This window comes from Notamacropus eugenii, chromosome 1 (assembly GCF_028372415.1).
Source record: "Notamacropus eugenii isolate mMacEug1 chromosome 1, mMacEug1.pri_v2, whole genome shotgun sequence".
In the NCBI taxonomy this organism is placed as follows: Eukaryota; Metazoa; Chordata; class Mammalia; order Diprotodontia; family Macropodidae; genus Notamacropus; species Notamacropus eugenii.
Window position 1 is genome coordinate 389,903,767 of NC_092872.1, and position 19,802 is coordinate 389,923,568.

The following is a 19,802-nucleotide window of genomic DNA, read 5'->3' on the forward strand; positions in this document are numbered from 1 at the left end:
GGATTGTTTTATTCTTTTTTTCTTGTACCTCAAGAGCCTAGGACAGCACTTGGCACATAGGTCCCTAATTAATACTTGTGAGGGGTTGATTATAGCTATAGAGCTGGAAGGTAGCATAGAGGTCATTGAATCCTTCACCCTTATTTTATAGATGAAGAAACAAATACAAATCAGTTAAATGACTTGCCCAAGATCATGTCTAGCAACTGTCTGAGGTGAAGATTTGAACTCATGTCTCCTTGATTTTATGTTCATCACTCTATCCACCACATTGTCACTGCCTCTTACAATCCATGCAGCTCTCGTCCATGTCCTGCGAATCCTCTAGAGAGTATCCATTCAGTGTGCTGGGGAGATTCCACTTAGTTTTTAATTTCTTGGGAGGGAAAGACAGGAAAAAAGAAACATCTTAAAAAGAGAAATTATATTGTAATAAACAAGATAAGAAATTCTGAGCTTTTGTTACTGAGATTGTGGCAAGATAGTAAAACTCAATACTACAACATAAGGGCAAATTAACAAGTGCAGAAGAAAATACCCAACATGTCTGTTTTCTATTTAATAAAAAATGATGACAACTGAGCCTAATTGTGCCAATTAACAGCTGTTCAAGTCCAAATGTTGTAGGCATGAGCATGATTGGTCTAAGAAGCAATATTGTCTTACTTAAGCCATCAAATTCCCTTTTATTTCTCTTTCTCAAGTTTAAAGTGAATCTCAGAAAGTTAGTAGCTTGATTTTTTCCTGCTTTTAGCTTTGTACCTCAAATTGCTGGAAGAGACCTTAGAGGTTACTGTATGAAACTCCCTTCTTTTATAGGCAAGGTGATATGATTTAGCTAAGATTACTCTGAGAGTTAATAATAGAGATGAGACTAGAACCTATAGGTTCTTACTTCTGATATGACTCTCCACTATTACTTCTTTGTCTCCCTGGCATGAATTGAGACCATGTGGGCACTGCCAGATTTGAGAAGGGGTACAATCAGTGATACTCATGGAGTCATTGGCTGAGGCACTGATGACAAACATTTTGCTATGGTCCAGCTTTACTTAGAAAATAGAATTGTTTCTGAATGTGTTTTTCTCCTCTCCTCTCCTCTTCCCCTCTCCCCTCTTCTTTCTTTCCCTCCCTCTCTCCCTCCCTCCCTTCTCTCCCTCCCTTCATCTCTCCCTCCTTCCCTCCCTCCCTTCTTCCCTCCCTCCCTCCTTCCCTTCCTTCCTTCCTTCCTTCCTTCCTTCCTTCCTTCCTTCCTTCCTTCCTTCCTTCCTTCCTTCCTTCCTTCCTTCTTTCCTTCCTTCCTTCCTTCTTCTCCTCCTTCTTTTTCCCTTCCTTTTCTTCCTTCTTTCCCTCTACTCTCTCCCTTCCACTACTTTCATTTTTATATCACTCATATTTCCCAACAAATATCTCCTCTGTCATTCTCTCAGAAAGTCATCCTTTATTTTAAAAAACTTTTATATATAATTTATTTATTTTCAGTTCTGAACATTCACTTCCACAAGAATTTGAATTCAAAATATTCTCCCCATCTCTCTCCACCCCTACCCCAGAATAGCATGTACCCCATCCACCCCTTCCTCCAATCTGTCCTCCCTTCCATCACCTAACCTACCTCCATCCTCCTTCCCCTCTATTTTCCTATAGGGCAGAATAGATTTCTATACTCCATTGCCTATATAGCTTAATTTTCAGTTGCATGCTAAAAACAATTTTTAACATTAATTCTTAAAACTTTGAATTCCATATTCTCTCTCTCCCTTCCCACCCACCCTCATTGAGAAAACAAGCAATTCAATATAGGTCATACATGTGTAACAATGCAAAGCACTTCCATAATAGTTATGTTGTAAAAGACTAATCACATTTCCCTCCATCCTATCCTGCCCTTCATTTATTCCATTTTCTCTCTTGGCCTGTCCTCCTACAGTAGCGTTTGCTTCTGATTATCCCTTTCCCCAATTTGGTGCCCCTTCTATTATCTTCCCTCTCCTATCCCCTTCCCCCTTGCCTTCCTGCAGGGTAAAATAGTGTGTGTTATTCCCTCCTCCCAAATCCCCTGAGAGTAAGGCTCAATTATTTCCTTTCATCTCCCCCCCCCCCCACCTTCCCCTCCATTGTAAAAGCTCTTTCTTCTCTCTTTTATGTGAGGTGATTTTCTACATTCTATCTCTCCCTTTGTCTTATTCCTAGTACATTCCATTCAACAGTAAATTTAGGTATTCTCCCTTCACATTCAGCTCACCCTGAGTCCTCTGTCTATGTGTATACATATTCTCTCTAACTACCCTAATACTGAAAAAGGTCTCATAAGTAACAAATAACATCTTTCCAAGTAGAAATGTAAACAGTTCAACTTTAATGAGTTCCTTAAGGGTTCTCTTTCCTTTTTATCTTTTCATGTTTCTCTTGATTCTTGGATTTGAAAGTCAAATTTTCTATTCAGCTCTGGTCTTTTCATCAAGAATGCTTGAAAGTCCTCTATTTCATTGAATAGCCATTTTTTACCCTGAAGTATTATATTCAGTCTTACTGGGTAGGTAATTCTTGGTTTTAATCCTATCTCCTTTGACCTCTGGAATATCATATTCCAAGCCATTCCATCCCTTAGTGTAGAAGCTGCTAAATCCTATGTTACCCTGATTTTATTTCTACAATACTTGAATTGTTTCTTTACGGCTGCTTGTAATATTTTCTCCTTGATCTGGGAACTCTGGAATTTGGCTACAATATTCCTAGTAGTTTTCCTTTTGGGATCTCTTTCAGGAGGTGATAGGTGAATTCTTTCTATTTCTATTTTACTCACTGGTTCTAGAATATCAGGGCAGTTTTCCTTGGTAATTTCTTGGAAGATGATGTCTAGGCTCTTTGTTTCATCATGGTTTTCAGGTAGACCAATATTTTTAAAATTATCTCTCCTGCATCTATTTTCCAGGTCAGTTGTTTTTCCAATGAGATATTTGACATTGTCTTGTATTTTTTTCATTCTTTTGATTTTGTTTTGTAATTTCTTGGTTTCTCATAAAGTCATTAGCTTCCATCTGCTCCATTCTAATTTTTAAAGAGCTATTTTCTTCAGTGAGCTTTTGAACCTCCTTTTTCATTAGGCCAATTCTGCTTTTTAAAGCATTTTTCTCCTCATTGCCTTTTTGGACCTCTTTTGCCATTTAGGTTAGTCTATTTTTAAAGGTGTTATTTTCTTCAGCATTTTTTGGGTCTCCCTTAGCAAGTGGTTGACTCATTTTTCATGATTTTCTTCCATTGCTCTCATTTCTCTTCCCAATTTTTCCTCAACCTAGCTCATTTGATTTTCAAAATCCTTTTTGAACTCTTCCATAGCCTGAGACCATTGCATATATTTTGGATGTAGAAGCCTTGACTTTGATGTCTTCATCTGATGGTATGCTCTGTTCTTCCTTATCTGAATGGATGGAAGAAAATACCTTTTCACCAAGAAAGTAACCCTCTATGGTCTTATTTTCCCCCCTTTTTGGGGCACTTTCCCAGCCAGTTACTTGACATTTGAGTCCTTTGTCACGTGGAGGGTATACTCTAGGGATCTGTAAGTTCTCAGTTCCCCTGGCACAATCAAGGGAGAGGAGTTTACTTCTCTATTGGCCTGTGCTCTTGTCTGTGAGCAACCACAAGCACTCTGTTTGACCCAGGATCTGTGAGTAGGGTTCCCTTTCCACTGTCACTATCAGCTCCACCATGCCAGAGCTTCTCTTCTCCCCACGACTGCAACTCAAGGCTAAGATTCAGATCAGTCATTTGATTTCCCCCAGGGTCTTTAGGCCAGGGCTGCGAAAGGGGATGCTGCTGTAGTGAGTTCAGCTCCCTTAGGGGTGGGGCTTGGACCAGATCCATGCCCCCCTCTCACCCAGGTGAAAGGACCCTCTTACTGACCTTTGAGGCTGTCTTTGGCATTTGTGGGTTGAGAAACCAGGGAACTACAGCTTCTACTTGTGATTCAGTGCCCTGAAGCCTGCTCCAGACCTATCTGAGCCATGCTGCATGATCAAATCTGGGCTGTGCTCTGCTGGGAGACCAGTGCTATAGATGCTGCCTGTCAGGCCTCCAGGCTGTGTTGGGTTGGAAATCTCTTTCATTCTGTCGTTTTGTGGCTTCTGCTGCTCTAGAATTTGTTTAGAGTCATTTTTTACAGGTATTATACGGGCTATGGAAGTAGAGCTAGAGCACATCTGTCTTTCTACTTTGCTATCTTGGCTCTGCCTCTGCCCCCCCAACCATCTTTTATAAAAACAATAAAAAAGAGAAAAAATGTTTATCAAAATTTACCAGCATATTGAAAAAGTCTAGCATTATATGCAGTGTTCCATAACCATAGTATCCCACCTCTGGAAAAAAAGCAGAGAGGGATGTCTTCTCATTTTTCTATTGTAGGATCAATTTTGATCATTCTAATTTTGCATCATTCAATTTCATTTGTTTTGCTCCTATTCTTTTCTTTTACTTTTTGTTTCTTTTCACGCAGTACTCATGTATAACGTTCTCCTAGTTTTTCTTATTTCACTTTGCATCACTTCATATAAATTCTCCCATACTTCTCTGCACTCATCATATTCTTTGTCATTTATAGCACAATAACATTCCATTTACATGCCACATTTTGTTTAGCTAGCCACAGTGAGCATCCAGTTTATTTCTAGTTCTTTGCTACTACAAAAAGGTTTCTATATAAATATTTTGATGAATATAAAGAAGTTTTTTTTACTTTGCTCAATTTCTTAATTCACATTTTCAAAATAACCAAGAGCTTTGTGTTTTTTTAAGTGTCCTAGTTTATTTTCTTCTTTTTTGACTTTTGTTTTTATTAATTTGCTTTCAGTTTTCAGCAATCACTTCCATAAGTTTTAAATTTTCTCCTCCTCCCTCTCTACGATGGCATGCAATCTTATATGGATTCTATACATGCATCCTTATTAAACACATTTTCACATTAGTCATGTTGCATAGAAGAATTGAAATGAATGGGAGAAACCATGAAAAAAACCAAACCAAACCATAACACAAGAGAAAATAGTCTGCTTCACTCTGCATTCTGATTCCATAGTTCTTTCTCTGGATGTGAATTGCATTTTGCATCATGAATCCTTTGGAAATGTTTTAGGTCTTTGCATTGCTGTGAAGGTCTAAGTCTATCACAAATAATCCTTGCACACTGTGGGTATTACTGTGTATAATATTAAAGAATTTCTTTTTGATAGTTGACCTCCTTGGAATACATGCCTAGTAGTTGAACCTCTGTGTTGAAGGGTCTGTGCTTCTGAAAGAACATCAAAAGAGTGAGCTTCATTGTCAGGAAGATGTGTGTTCAAATTCTACCTCTTCTACTCCCTACCTGTGTGACCTTGAGCAAATAATTTAATTTCTCTGACCATCAGTTTCTTTCACTGTAAAATGAGGTGACTGGATTTCCTGGTCTCTGAGGACCCTTCTAGCTCTAGATTTGTGACATAATGATCTACAAACAAATAGATGGAGATTGTGTTGGGGAGGAAAATTAGTTTTTTTTCTAAAGTTTGACCAGTGTGGACTTCATAACTGTTGTCTGTTAGGTTATTTGAAGAACCCAGCCCAAATCCTTCTCATATCTTTGGTCCTATATCAGAGTAAACATAGTCTTACTGACGATAGTCAAACAAAACGTGCCAAAATTTTGAAGTATTTTCTCCCCCTGCCATTTGGAAGACTCATGGCAGTGTTTTGAGTGGGGTGGGTAAGGCATTGTGCCAACCCACTCCTTTGCAGGGGTGCCTGAGATTGTTCTACACCTGGATCCCTTTTACCTCAAGCAGAAGAACAAACCATCTTCTGCCTTTATTTCCTCTCCCTTTGGTCATTGACCATAAGGTCTGTGTATAATTGGTACATGTCTATGGGGAAGTCTATTGACAATTCATGAATTACTCACTGTTTACACTTCAGACAAGTTAATTGTTTCCTTAGCCACCATTTGGGTGCCATGATCACAGGCCCACGATGGTCATTTACCGATGAAATTGAGATTGTTTCAAATCAACTTGGGATTGTCCAGGTCTCAAGTTCACAAACCAAACTCCCTCCTAATTTCTAGTACATATAAGATGTGGTAGAGTATACTTAAAACAGTGATTAGATCTAGGTGTTCTGTCCTTGGCAAAACTGTGAAACTGATGGCTCATCTTTAGCGTCTCAGGTCTCCTCTTCTTTCTCCTGTCAGAGGTGCCTCACAAAGAAGGATATGATTCTACAGCCTTTCTGACTTCTTTTAAAACTTACTTGGGAGAAAGGGGAAGAGCTCAAAGTAGAGGCACACAAAGGGGCAAATGATGGCAACACCTTAAAGTATTATTATCATTACCCTTCCTATGGAGCTCACTTTGCTGATATTCTTTTTTGACATCATAGACATTTTAATGATCAATCATCAATTTATTTTTTTTTTTTGCCCTCCCATCTCCCCCTACCTATTGATAAGACAGAAAAAAAGAAATTCACAACCCTTATATCATGTAAGTAGTTATGCTAAAAAATTTTGACATTGGTTACATCCAAAAGTACATTTCTTATTTTGCACATTAGTTTATCATCTTTCTGTCATGAAATGACAGATTTGTATAAGGTCCCATCTCTCCTGGTAAACTGTAAGCCTCTTAAAGTTAGGACTGTGACAGATTTATCTTTGCATCTTCTTCAGTATACGGTATACAGAAAACACTCAATCAATGCTGTGCCATTTATCTTTGTATCCTCTTCAGTACATGGCATGCAGAAAGCAATCAATGCTAAACTATTTTCTCCATCTTCTGCCCCACCAGAGAGTTTATGTTTTTAAAGGAATCATAGAATTATAGATTTAGAGCTGCACCTACTTGGACCATATAGCCTGCTGCCTTTACTTTACAGATGAAGAAATTGAGGTCAAGAGAAATAAAGTGACTTTCCCATAGTCAAACATGTAGTAAGTGACAGAGTAGTCATTCACACTTGGATCTTCAAGACTCTTAATCCCATGATCTTTTCAAGGTTCTAATGGTGAAATTGTACGCATCAGCCAATGGATGGAAAAAGTATTTTGGGGTTGGAGGTGGGGTAGGGCTTCCATTTACCCTTAAAATCATGTCACAGTTATAGTTTCTTATTCAGTCTTTGGGTAAAGTGCTTCTATTTCAGTCTGTTCCTCTTTTCCACTTGCTAAGGAGTAAGCCAGGCTTGATGATCAATCACCTTAGCTCTCAATATTTCCAGCAAACTTGGCCAGCATCCATTACCTGATCACAGAGTGTTTTGTTTCTCATTTTTTACCACTTCTGAAATATGGTGGAAAAAACACTGAATTTAGAATCTGAAGACCTGAGCATGGCTCCTGGATCCTTTACTTATAGTTGAATGACCTTGAACAAATCATATCAACTCCTGAGCCTAGTTCTTCTTATCTGAAAAGCAGGAATAGTAACTCTGGCATTATACCTACCTCACAGGGTGTTACAAAGATTAAATTAAATGTAAAGTGTTTTGTAAGCATGCTGAACTCTATAAACTCAGGCTATTATTGCTGTTTATTTTACTGATTTTGATTTCACAGCCTCAAAACAGAAGAGTTGATCAAAGGGCCAGAGACATGCTCTTCAGTCTGGGAAGAGCCTGTAACTAGTTGAACTGGATTGCTTTTGATATGTTGAAGTAGGAGTAGTCTGGTGGACTAGCCAGTTATGAACCTTAAGCTATGGGTAGTCTAGTGGAGAGAATGTCTGAATTAGAGTTAGAAAAACTTGAGTTCAAATCCTGCCTTAGACATTAACTGTGTGACGCTGGACAAATCACTTAACCTCTGTGTCTCAGTTTTCTCTTCTGTAAGATAAGGATAATAGTAATACCTACCTAAGAGAGTTCTTGTGAGGTTCAAATGGGATAATATATGAAAACCACTTAGAAATCTTAAAGTGTATAGTATTATTATTATTAACCAGGGTAAAATCAATACATCCAAAGTCATTGAGAGACCTGGGAATAATAACTGAAGAGAATGCTTCTGGTTCCCTTCTTTCCAAGACAGAAGCATGGATTGGACCAGATGACCCTGAGGTCCCTTCCAACACCAACATTCTGTGATTTTTTTTTTTAGATCTAGAATGAGGGCCTGACTGAGATGGTAGCTGGTCCTTAGGAAGCAGTTTTGATCATTGTTTTGATTTGAATGTTGAGAATGAAGTCATCTCTATGTCACAAAGGAGCAATAAAAATGTTTTGAGCAATGGATAATGCTAAGGAGTGGGAACTAATTTACAAAGAAAGAATGGGGACTTTCCATGCATTTGAGAGGGTTAGAGGTTGGAGGGTGTTCATGTACAAGATGCAAACTATTAGATTCTTTGTTAGCTTCTGGAAGAAAATCTAAGGGCACAGAAGGTACTTTCTGTGCCTTCCCTGGAAAAGACTATCTCATTTCTCTAGAAAAGTGAGGTATGATTGCAACAAGACACAGCCAACCCTGTTTAAATCAATAGCATTAAAGATATCCTCAATCTCAGGATGTGGTTTTCCCTTCTCTATCTTGGATGAGTGGAGTGCCATCAGGACGTAGATCTCTGGTGATTCAGCTGACCTGACATCTTTGTGTAAATGCTTAAGCATCTTGCTGAATTCCTTATAGTCTATCATATTTGTATAAATGGGCAAAGTGTTATAGGAGAAAATGGCCAGACTTTGAGGTTATAGGATCATAGATTTAGCGTTAGAAGGGACTTTGGGTCAATGAGTCCAGGCCTCCTTATTTTACAGATAGAGAAACTCAGATCCAGAGCAGTTAAGTGACTTCCCTATGGTCACACAAGCTAGTGAATATCCAATGTAGAATTTGAATATAGGCCTTCCTTTCTAAAAGTCCAACAATCTTTCCATGAGAACTTTCAAGAGAACTGGGTTCAAATCTTAATTCGGACATTTATTATCTGTTTGACATGGACAAGTTGCTGAATCTCTCTAGTTTCCTTGTCTGTAAAATGGAGATAATAGTATTTATAGTACCTACCTCATGGGGTTATTGTTAGAAAAAATTTTCACAAGTCTTGAAACCTATATAAATTTGACATAATATAAAATATAATATAACAATTATATTATAAAAGACTATGTTAATACAGAATCATATACTAAATGTATAATAGATGTAGTATATTATATTATGTAATATATCACGACTAAGATATTATTTATATATTTTAATATTTTATTTTCCACAATTATATATCAAAATAATTTTTAATATTAAAAAAGTTTTGAGTTCCAGATTCTATCCCTCCCTTTCCTCCCTGCTCCCTGAGATGGTCAGTACTCTGATATAGGTTACATATGTTTATGCTATTATATATTAATTCTATTCTATTCTTATTGAAACAGCATTCAATTTATTAATGGTTTGTGCTCCAAATATCTGGTGATAGTCTTTCCCAGAAGCTCATTAATTTTTTACAAAGCATTTTTCTGTACTTGTATTCTAAATTACAAATATCTGACTTACATTTTCTCATGGAAATTATGCTATAAATGGTAGTAAGGCTCCCAGGCCAGGCCACAAAAGTCCATTTAATAATTAATAATAATGATAATAGGATTGAACATAGTCACCACAGATAATAATAATTCTATGGGAAAATATGCTCTAACCCTTTCCTGATCACCAATTGCCTTTTGGGCATGCTGAACTGGGATGTTTCATAGACATCTAAAATGCAACCCGTCCAAAACTGAACTTTTTATCTTTCACCCCAAACCCTCACTTCTTCTGACTCCCCTTTTATTGTTGAGGGTTCTACCATCTTCCCAGTCACCCAGGCTCACAACTTAGGTGTAATCCTTGACTCCTCACTCTCTTACCCTCCATATCCAATCACTGGCCAATTTCTATGGATTTTATGTTTGTAACATCTCACATACTCCTTTTCTCTGCTCTGATACTGACACCACCCTGGTGTTGGCCCTCATCTCTTCAGGTCTAGACTATCCTAATACCTTTTGATTGGTTTCCTTGTCTCCTGTTTCTTTTTTCCAGTCCAGCCTTGACTCAGCTGTCAAGTCGATATTTCTAAAGCACAGACCTGACCATGTTCTTCCCTATCCTATGCCATTCCAATAACTCTACTGGCTCTCCATTACCTCCAGGATCAAGTACAAAATTCTCTGTTTAGCTTTTAAAGCCCTTCATAATTTGACTCCTTCCAACTTCCCAGTGTTTTTATACCTTACTGCCCTCCACATACTCTATGGTCTGGTGATGCTAGTCTCCATGTGTTTCCTTGAACAAGACACTCCATTTTCCAGTTCCAATTATTTTTATTTGCTATTGCCCAACACCTGGACATCTTTTCTTCCTTATCTCCATCCTCTGGCTTTCATGGCTTCCTAAAGTCTCAGCTAAAGCCTCACTTTCTTAAAGAGTCCTCTTCCAGTCTTCCTTAATCTTAATACCTTCCTTCTGGTGATTATCCCCAATTTATCCTGCATATATTTTGTTTATATCTGAGGTGGGGGAAAGGAACAAGCATTTATTAAGTACCTACTATGTGCCAGGAACTGTGTTAAATACTATACATATTGTCTCCCTTGAACTCCTTGAGAGTAAAGATTATTGTTGTTCTAATAATTACCCTTTCTTTGTATTTCCAGTAAATGGACTGTTGTTGTTTGTTTGACCTTTCTTTGTACCCCCAGTGCTTGACACATAGTAGGCCATTAATGTTTGCTGATTGACTGTCACATACACATCTTTTCTCTGATGTCAAGGGCAGGCTGAGCTAGAATAGAGCACCTTATTCCATATTTGTTTCCATTTCTGGAGCTGGCAGTAAAGGCCCATAAAAACCTTAAAGCAGATTGCATGCATGCTTGAGGGGCAGGAGAGAAGAGGAAAACTTTGAGCATGCATTCTGGCCTCTCTCTTTTTAAAAACAGATTCCATTTTTTTCAGTTAAAAGGCATTTCTTTTCTCTCCCTCTCACCTTCCTCCCACTTCACATGAGCAAAAAAAGGAAAAATAAAACCCTCCTAGCAAATCTGTATAGTCAAGCAAAGCAAATCCCCTCATTAATATCCCAAAGCATATGTCTCATTCATTATTTTGTCGCAGCTCTGTCAGGAGGTGGGTTGCCTGCCTTATCATCAGTTCTCTCTGATGGTGGTTTGTCATCACATTAATCAGTGTTCTCATTACTCAAAGTTGTTTTTCTTGATAATGTTATTGCTTCTGTGTCAATTCTTCTGCTTTTGCTCATTTCTGCATCAGCTCATATAGGTCTTCTGTTTTGTCTGAAACCATTCATTTGGTCATTTCTGATGGAGCAAAACTATTTTCTTACATTCGTAGTAACATAATTTGTTCAACTGATCCACAGTTGATGGACCCCTCCTTAACTGGAAGGTCTTTGTTACTATGGAAAGAACTGAATATATTCCGTTCTTCATTGAGCCAGGAAGGGGAGAAATCCTGGTAAGAGGCAACACATGGTAGCAGGGTAAAGTGAGGCAGATTTAGCAGTCACGGGAGTCAGTCCTGAGAAGTATCCCTGGGGATTGATACCTGGAAAGTATACTCTAGCTGGCTCAGTGGGTAGAGAGCTGGGTCTAGAATCAGGAAGACCAGAGTTCAAAGTTGTCTTCAAACATTTACTGGGTGACCCTGGGCAAGTCACTTAACCTCTATTTGTCTTAATCCACTGGAGAAGGAAATGGCAAGAAAACCCCATGGACAGTATTGTTATGGTCCATGGGGTCATGAAGAGTTGGACATGATGGAACAACTGCAGGATACTCCAGTTGAATAGTTTTTGCCTTAGTCTGCTCCCCCATGGCTCTCCACCTCCAATTCTTATCTGGCTTCCTTAAGTTGGCCTAATATTCTCACTGAACCCTCCTCAGCTCTCCTCTGTTGAAGACCCTGATCTTCTCCCTGGGAGTTATCATAGGTATCTTAGGGTTGAGGGAGTTCCCACTCCTCAGCATCAAGTTGAGGTAAAAAAGGAAGACTTTATACCTCAGTTCTTGGAGTCACTGTTCGTAGGCAACAGTATTCAACTTGTTTTTTGGCTGCATGAATATCCTCAGTCTCCTAAAGATGTAGATATGGACTTAATTCCTTAATTCTGAATTTTACTCTCTCTCCTACTGGTCCTAAACCCTAGCCACCCTTTTCTCCAGCTAGACTTTTAGGGGAAAAATCCTATCCTTCATATTTTCCAGCTGTACTTCCCTTCCCCCTTTTATCTTTTATGCAGAGCATACTGCAAATAAATGACTTGATTCCTATCATGGAAACCAAAAGAGAACCATTGACCCAAAGTGCTTTGTTATGCTAAACAGGGATACTACCAGACCTACATTCTAGATCTAAACCATCATATGATTTTAGGATTGAAAGGGACATCCACAGTTTTCTGTCAACATTCACCTTGGAATGGAGTAACCCAAAATCATGATATGTTTTGTGTATTATTCTTTGATCCATCAAAGACTTCAAATACTTTGACTTTACTTTGTTTATATCTAAGGTTCATATCTGACTATTCCACCAATCTATTAAGTTATAAGAATTAAAACAATAATAGTAGCTAAACTTTGGGAAGTGTTTTAAGGTTTGCAAGCTACTTATGTTACTCCATCTAATTCTCACAACAGCCCTCTGAGGTAGGCTTTATTATTAGCAACGTTATTTTACAGATGAAGATATTGCATCCAAAGCAGACCAGCTCAAGTTCCTATGGTGCCTTTTTGCTTGCTAATTAATGTACATGTCCCTGATTGACCATGGCGTAGGTGCTGTTTCCCTTTCACCAGTTCCTCTGCTTGGGTGAATTTCCCCTGTGAAACTGGTATCAAGACCTTGTATAGCAATTATAACCCATGTTTATAGAGCTCAGTATGCTTACATAATACTTTACAAACATTTCAGGGGTATTCTGGGAAATGTTTAACAATAGCTCTCCAAAAAGAAAAATAGGCATGACACACTTTTAAGTTTAGCATTTTCTCTATCACGTTCTCAAGTTTAGCAATCAACGCAATAATAAATCAGGCCTTGAATTATAATGGATTTTGGAGGTGTGAACGATCACACTGAACATGTAATATTTGGGTCTCTGAGAGTGACTTTGAGCTGACTTCAGTGCAGCCCCAAAATATCATATGATCCTTGAAACATCCTGTGAAGTAGGTATGGTGCCAGTTTTACTCCTCCATAGATGATAAAAGATGCTCAGAGAGGGAAACTGTTCAAGGTCACTCAGATGTAAATGGTGGAGCCAGGACTCAGAGGATTTGGGCCTCCATGTCCAGAAGTCAATGTTCTTGCTACTCTACATCAGAAAGGATGAAAAAGAGGATTAAAATGCTATGTGGTTAGAGAATGGATGGTAGCCAAGTTTGCTGGAATTATTGAGAGCCATAGTGATGGATCACCATGTCTGGCTGACTCCTTAGCAAATGGAGAAGAGAGAGCCAGACAGAATAGAGAGATGTCCAGAGGACAATGAGCAGGAAAGATGAGAGGGAAAGGAATGATTGAACTAATGCAGAAGAAAAAAAACTTCTGGGAAGTGGAGAAAAAAAATTCTGAAGGTGGGGTAGCAAGCTTCCTTTCCTGCCCACTGGTCCCTCTGGGAGCCTCATTGGGGAAAAAGAAGACAGAGAGGAAAAATAAATATTGAAGAGAAGTTTATTTCCCATCCTTACATGAACTGAGAAAGGACTTAGTTTTCTTCCTTTGATCAATGGCAGCAAAAATTTGTGTCATAAAAATAGAACTGAAAGGTTAAAAATTTCCCCTCATTCTTCCATATTATGAGGAGACACACAGATACACAAGTGGGCACACTGAATGGTAAGGCCAGAAACAGGTGATCTGTACCATGTGATATTTCTCATTTACCTTCCCTGAGCTTCTTATATACCCTCAAAAAAGAATGATAATATTGAGATAGAGATAGAGAATTGGAAGGTATTTTGGAGGAGTGCAGAACCAATATCTCTTTCCTTTATCCACTGGTAGTTTAATTTACTATTTACAGCAGACATAGTAAGGATATAATTCTACATAAAAAGACTCAGGTTCATCTGTCTATCTTTTTGAGTCAGTCCCTTGTGTTCTACCTGGTTCCCAAGGCCCACTACAACATAGCACTGACCCTCCCATTCCAGAATTCTCTTATATTATGCCCCTCCATACTCCCTACACTCAAGCCCAACTCAACTGTAACCCAAGCATAGGTAGCATTCAGTATTATCTGCCTTTTCTCAGGCTGTATTTCCTATGCTTAGAATGCTCTCCTTTCCCATTTTCACCTTTAAACTCCTAGCCATCTCTTAAAATCCTTCTTAAACACTAGTGTTTTCCTGAATTCTCTGGTTGGTAATGCCTTCCCTATGGGACTTCATATAGCCTGTTATTCTGTAACTCTGACTCATTTTTAGGGAATAGGACTATTGTAGTTCGTTCTTCTAGAACATGAAGCCTAGTTTGATTCGTGGTGAGTCCCTAGCCTGGTAGATTTCAGTGAGGGATGCAAACCCAGTTCACCTCACCCATGGTTTCGCACTCACTCTCTGGACTTTGCTTCCTTGCCATCAGTTTTATTTTCCCTCCCCCCTTTATGTGTAGACTTCCTCATTAGAATGTAAGCTCCTTGAAGTCAGGGATTGTCTAGTTTGCTTTCATTAGTAATCCCAGTGCTCAACATAGTGTCTGGCATTTAGAGAGAACACTTAATAAATTCTTTCTCTCCCTCTCTTTCCATTTACCCTTCTATTGGGATTGCCTATACTGGTACACTTTCCAGTTGACTTCCAGTTGGCCTGGATTGATTTGTTATATGAACACAAGACATTATGGGGGAAGTAGAGATAGAAAGAGGAGGAGAAAGACCCAGAATCAGGAGCTACAGTACAGCCATAGATTTGTGACCCTTAGACAACATTCTGTCTAGAGCTTTTAGCCTGAAAGGTCTGTAAGCAGTGTCTCCTTTCAGTGCTGAACATGACTTGCTCAAGGTCATTTGGCTGTAAGCAGGATACACAGCTGTGCATGAGCCAGACCAATATGCTATACAACCAAGTTTTCAGGATTCTGGAGCAGCAGAACCCTGCAGCTTGTGATCTCATCTTATTCACTTGTAAATATGAGGTTCATCCAATTCAATCAATCAAAGATGTTAAGCAAGTGTAAATAGTTCTAGACACCTCCAATAAATTAATCAAAGACCTTATCTGGGTGTAAAGAAAAATTAAGTTTTTTAATCATTTAAAAAAAATAAAATGCTGTCAGCAAGATGAAATGAAATGATGCTACACAAGGAGTACATTGGGATTGGGAGAAGAAAATCAGTCATGTCCTGTGAAGCTTGGATAGGGGTTGAACCTTCCCAAGGCAAATTTTTTAAAGGGAAACATAGATGGGAAGCTAGGGGAACAGGGAGATAGTGTCTTGTCTTCTCCTTCCTGTTGATCAGAGAAACTTGGTGACTTTAGACAGGTAAGAAGTTTTTAGATTTCCCTTCAGAGCTGACAGAAAAGTTCCACAAGTAGTGCCTAAGGAAAGGTAACCTTAGGATTCTACAAGGGCATCAACCTTCCAATCCAGAGCTACTCACTCTAAAGGAGAACCTCATGAGGACTCCAGCAAGGGAGGACTTTCAGAAGCGTAGAGTTGCTAGTTAAGAGGTCTTTACCACATCCCTTATCTCTAAGCTTGAGTCTACTTTCCCCTGAGTATATATCTCAGACTTTTTTTTTTTTTTAACTATATGCACTGGAGAATAGGTTCCAGACTCTTTTTTTTTTTTTGAGGGAGCAAGGGTGATGTATTTTACACTTCAATCCTTGCCATGCCCTGTTAGTAAATATTCCTTTGCAAAAACTAATTGAAGACCAGAATTTAAGAATACCTTGAAGGACCCAGCTGTGTCAATTGATTCTGTATATTTTTTTAATCTATATGTTGTTGTTCCATTGTTTCAGTTACTTCCAGCTCTTTGTGACCCCAATTTGGGATTTTCTTGGCAGAGATACTGGAGTGGTTTGCCCTCTCCTTCTCCAATTCATTTTATAAATGAAGAAACTGAAGTAAACAGGATTAAGTGACTTGGTTAATTTTTAATCCATATGTCAAAGAAAATAGAGATAGGATGAAAACATTTATCCCAAAGTAAAATAAAAATACCAAGTTATAATTATTTATATTGAAAATATGTTTGCACATAGAAAAATTATAGTAAAATTATAATATAATAATTTAGCAGTATTTAATTAGTCATTATTATATTATAGAATTAAAATGACATTATTTTAAAAATTTTTGTGTCTTATGACACAACTTGTACCTCTAGTATTAACTGATATTGGTTAGATATTAACTAGTTAAGTGATATTGGGAAGCATGCTAATAGAGACTCATGAGCAATAGTATAGAATGGGTAGCAAGGCACCTTCTTCCAGTCCCTCATAATTACCCCTAGAATCCTGAGGAAAGGAGTAGTCAGTTACTTACTTCAGGGATTTGACCCCCCAAAGTGAAGGGGAGCTGGGAAATAGCCCTTGATTTGGTTTTACATGCTCTTGCAATGCTAGCCAAGACAATCATTGAAAGCTGCAATAGTCCCTAGGTCATGTGTGGCAACATGTTATAACTTAAACTGCTTGTGTCACATTCCACCTTACAAGATATTGAATTTGTGTTCTGCTGTGTCATACTTTAAGTGACAGAAAAGAGAAGAAATGAACTCTTACCTGAAACTGGAATTTTTTCTTGAGGTGGGTGGAGGTTGGATTTGAGAAGTGATTGCAATGATATGACTCATGATTCTTGATTTGACTAATCTAATTCAAATATTTAATTATGAACTTGCTGCCTGAGTAAATGTTAATAGCCTGAACTTACTAAAGGCGGGGTTGGTGAGGGTAAGGTAAGCCAGTAATTATCAAGTAACCCTAGATAGAGAGCTTGGGGTATAACAGGCTATACGAGGCACAAAATTCCTTAAGCCACAAGTAGTCTTCTGAGTACCCATGTTGCATGGAGTGTGTAGATTTTGTTATATCTGTGTAAGACACCTCATATGTAAGAAATATCGGGATTAGCCATCATGTACTTATTAAATAATGTTGTATATTATGGTATCTTTGTTGATGTTTGATCCTCTTATTAAAGTACATATTTCTTGAGGACAGGAGGCAGTGTCTTACCTAGATTTTATATCACTTCTGGGGTCTAGGACTTTGCAACAGGTGTTTGATATAGCACACATAAGGTACGTAAATATGCTGTAAGGTTGCAAGTAGGTCAGATTTACCCATCCTCAGTTCCCATGTCAAGGGTTGTGATTACAACATCGGCAGAAGTCAAATGTGGTTGGTGGATTCATATGGTAGAGCAAACCAAATATTCTGAGTAGTCTGAACATTCCTTTCTCTTTAAATGGATGTAATTGTCATACCTGTGAAATGGAAGTATTCGCCCTCCACATACTGATCGCGCTTCTTGGAAGTACACAAGTTTTTCTGTCTACTTCTCAGTATAAACTGCCTCAGCTTCCTGAGGCCACTCTGGTCTAGTCTGTAATTTTGAACAGGGATGATCTCACTTGGATATGTTATTCATTCCAGGAATGGAATTAAACAAGTGGGCCGAAGGGTAGTACAGTAGGAAACAATGAATTTGGAGTCAGAGAATCTGGAATTGAACCCTAGCTTTGCCATTTCTTGGGAAAATCATTCAGTCTTTCTCTGGACCTCAGTTTCCTCATTTATGAACTTTTCCTTTCAATTCTAAATATGTTATCCTATAATCTGGAAATAAGGGAAGTGATGGAACCAACTAGAGAATGCCCAGAAATAATCAAACAATATTTTAGAATCTGATAAATCTAAGGACACAAATTGCACAGGGAAGGTGTCCCTAATGGACAAGAACTTCTGGAAAAGCTGGAAAGTGGTTTAGTAGAAAATAGGTTCAAAGTAGCATATTACACTATATATCATAAAACATTTTGAATGGGTAGGATTATTCTAACTGCTCACTGACCTTTCTATTGATGATCTTGGAATCACAGATTTAGAGTTGAAAGAAATTCTTAAAGGTCAGTTAATCTTCACCTTTCATTTTACAGATGAGGAAATTGAGGCCCGGAGAAGTAAATGATTTGTTATTCTTGCAATGGGGAGAATGCTAGCATTGACCTCATAGGTTTTCTGTAATAGATGTAAAAATGCTATGCAAACCTTAAAAAACTATGTAAATGTCAGCTGTTATTCTTAGGGAAAGAGATTGCAGCAAAGGTGATGATGGTTTATGGTTCTTGTTATTGGCCTTGGGGATAATTTATCAAGGCAAAATGTATTTTCAGTGCTCTGAGTTGTTTTGCTTTCTGCTATCTCATCTGTGCTTCAGTTTCCTAGAGAAACAACATGAAACAGTAGAAAGACTACTGGATTTGGCATTAGAGAACCTCTTTCTAATTCTACTGCTGATGCCTACCCTCACTGTGACCTTGGGACCTCCTTAACATCTGGGCACCTCAGTTTCCTTATCTGTAAAATGAGAAATTTGGATTAGGTAGGCTTTGAAGTCTCTTCTAGATCTTTGATTGATTTCTCTTTGATCCCTTATATTTTTGCTTCTCCTTGGGTAAGCTCTTTGAGGTCAGGAACTTGTGTCTTAACTGTGCTCCTAAAAGTGCCTAGTACAGTGTCTTTACATGAAAAGTAAGTCTCCAATAAATAGTTGTTACTTATATTATAGTCTTAGGAGCACTGAACGTGGAATCAAGAGTCCTGGGTTTTATAGTAGTCTGTGAGTCTGCTACAACTTACTGTGTGTTTCTGTGCAAGTGACTTGGGCTTTGGTTTGAATACAAACTTTAACATTTATGTGACTCTGGACAGGTCACTTAATCTCTCTGTGTCTCATTCTTCTCATCTGTACAACAGTGATAATAATATGAATGAATAAAAAGGCACTTATTAAGGGTTAACTATGTGCTAAACGCTCCACTGTGGGGAGGCAATAAGCAGTCAAGGCAGTCTCTGCCTTTATTATGGAGTTTGCATTCTTATGGGGAAGACATGGTGATGTGGTTTGCAAATGGCAGGAAATTGAGTGGTGGTACAGATAGAGAGGCTCTTCACAAGATGAAGAGAAAGGATAACTAACAGACACTAGGGGTAGAGTCCAAGTTCCTGTTGACGGTGGGTGAGGATGATGGCTCAAGTGTAAGGAGTATGGTGGTTGTGTGGATCAAATGAAATGAAACACTTAACAGGTGGTAAGTGTTTTGTGAATTTTGAAGCTCTATGTACATGTGAGCCACTGCTATCATTATTGTTTTCTCATTTGCAAAATAGGGGAGATAGATTAGAGTATTTCAAGGTTCCCTTTTCCTCTAAAATTCTAGAATTCTTTTGTGGATTATGCCTCCTAGGGGTACTTGTAATGCACACTAGGTCTCTTGTAAAGTGAAAAGAGTTTCTCTTTTGAAAAATGTTCCAGGAATGAATAAGGGAAATTTTGGGCAAGGCTCTGTAGGTCATTTTTGTTTACAAGAAACCTAAACCTAACCTTCTATAGTGAAACTTTTGACAAACCCTCATTTTAACTTCCTTAAAATGTCTGTCTACTCCCACATGCCTGAACATTGTTGGACATGTTCCAAGGATCCACTTCTTGGGGAGTTTAATACCTTATAACAATCTCAAACCTGCTTGATTGAATTATTTCATTCTGAGTCAGGATCAAAAAGTACCCTACAGGACCCTAGAAC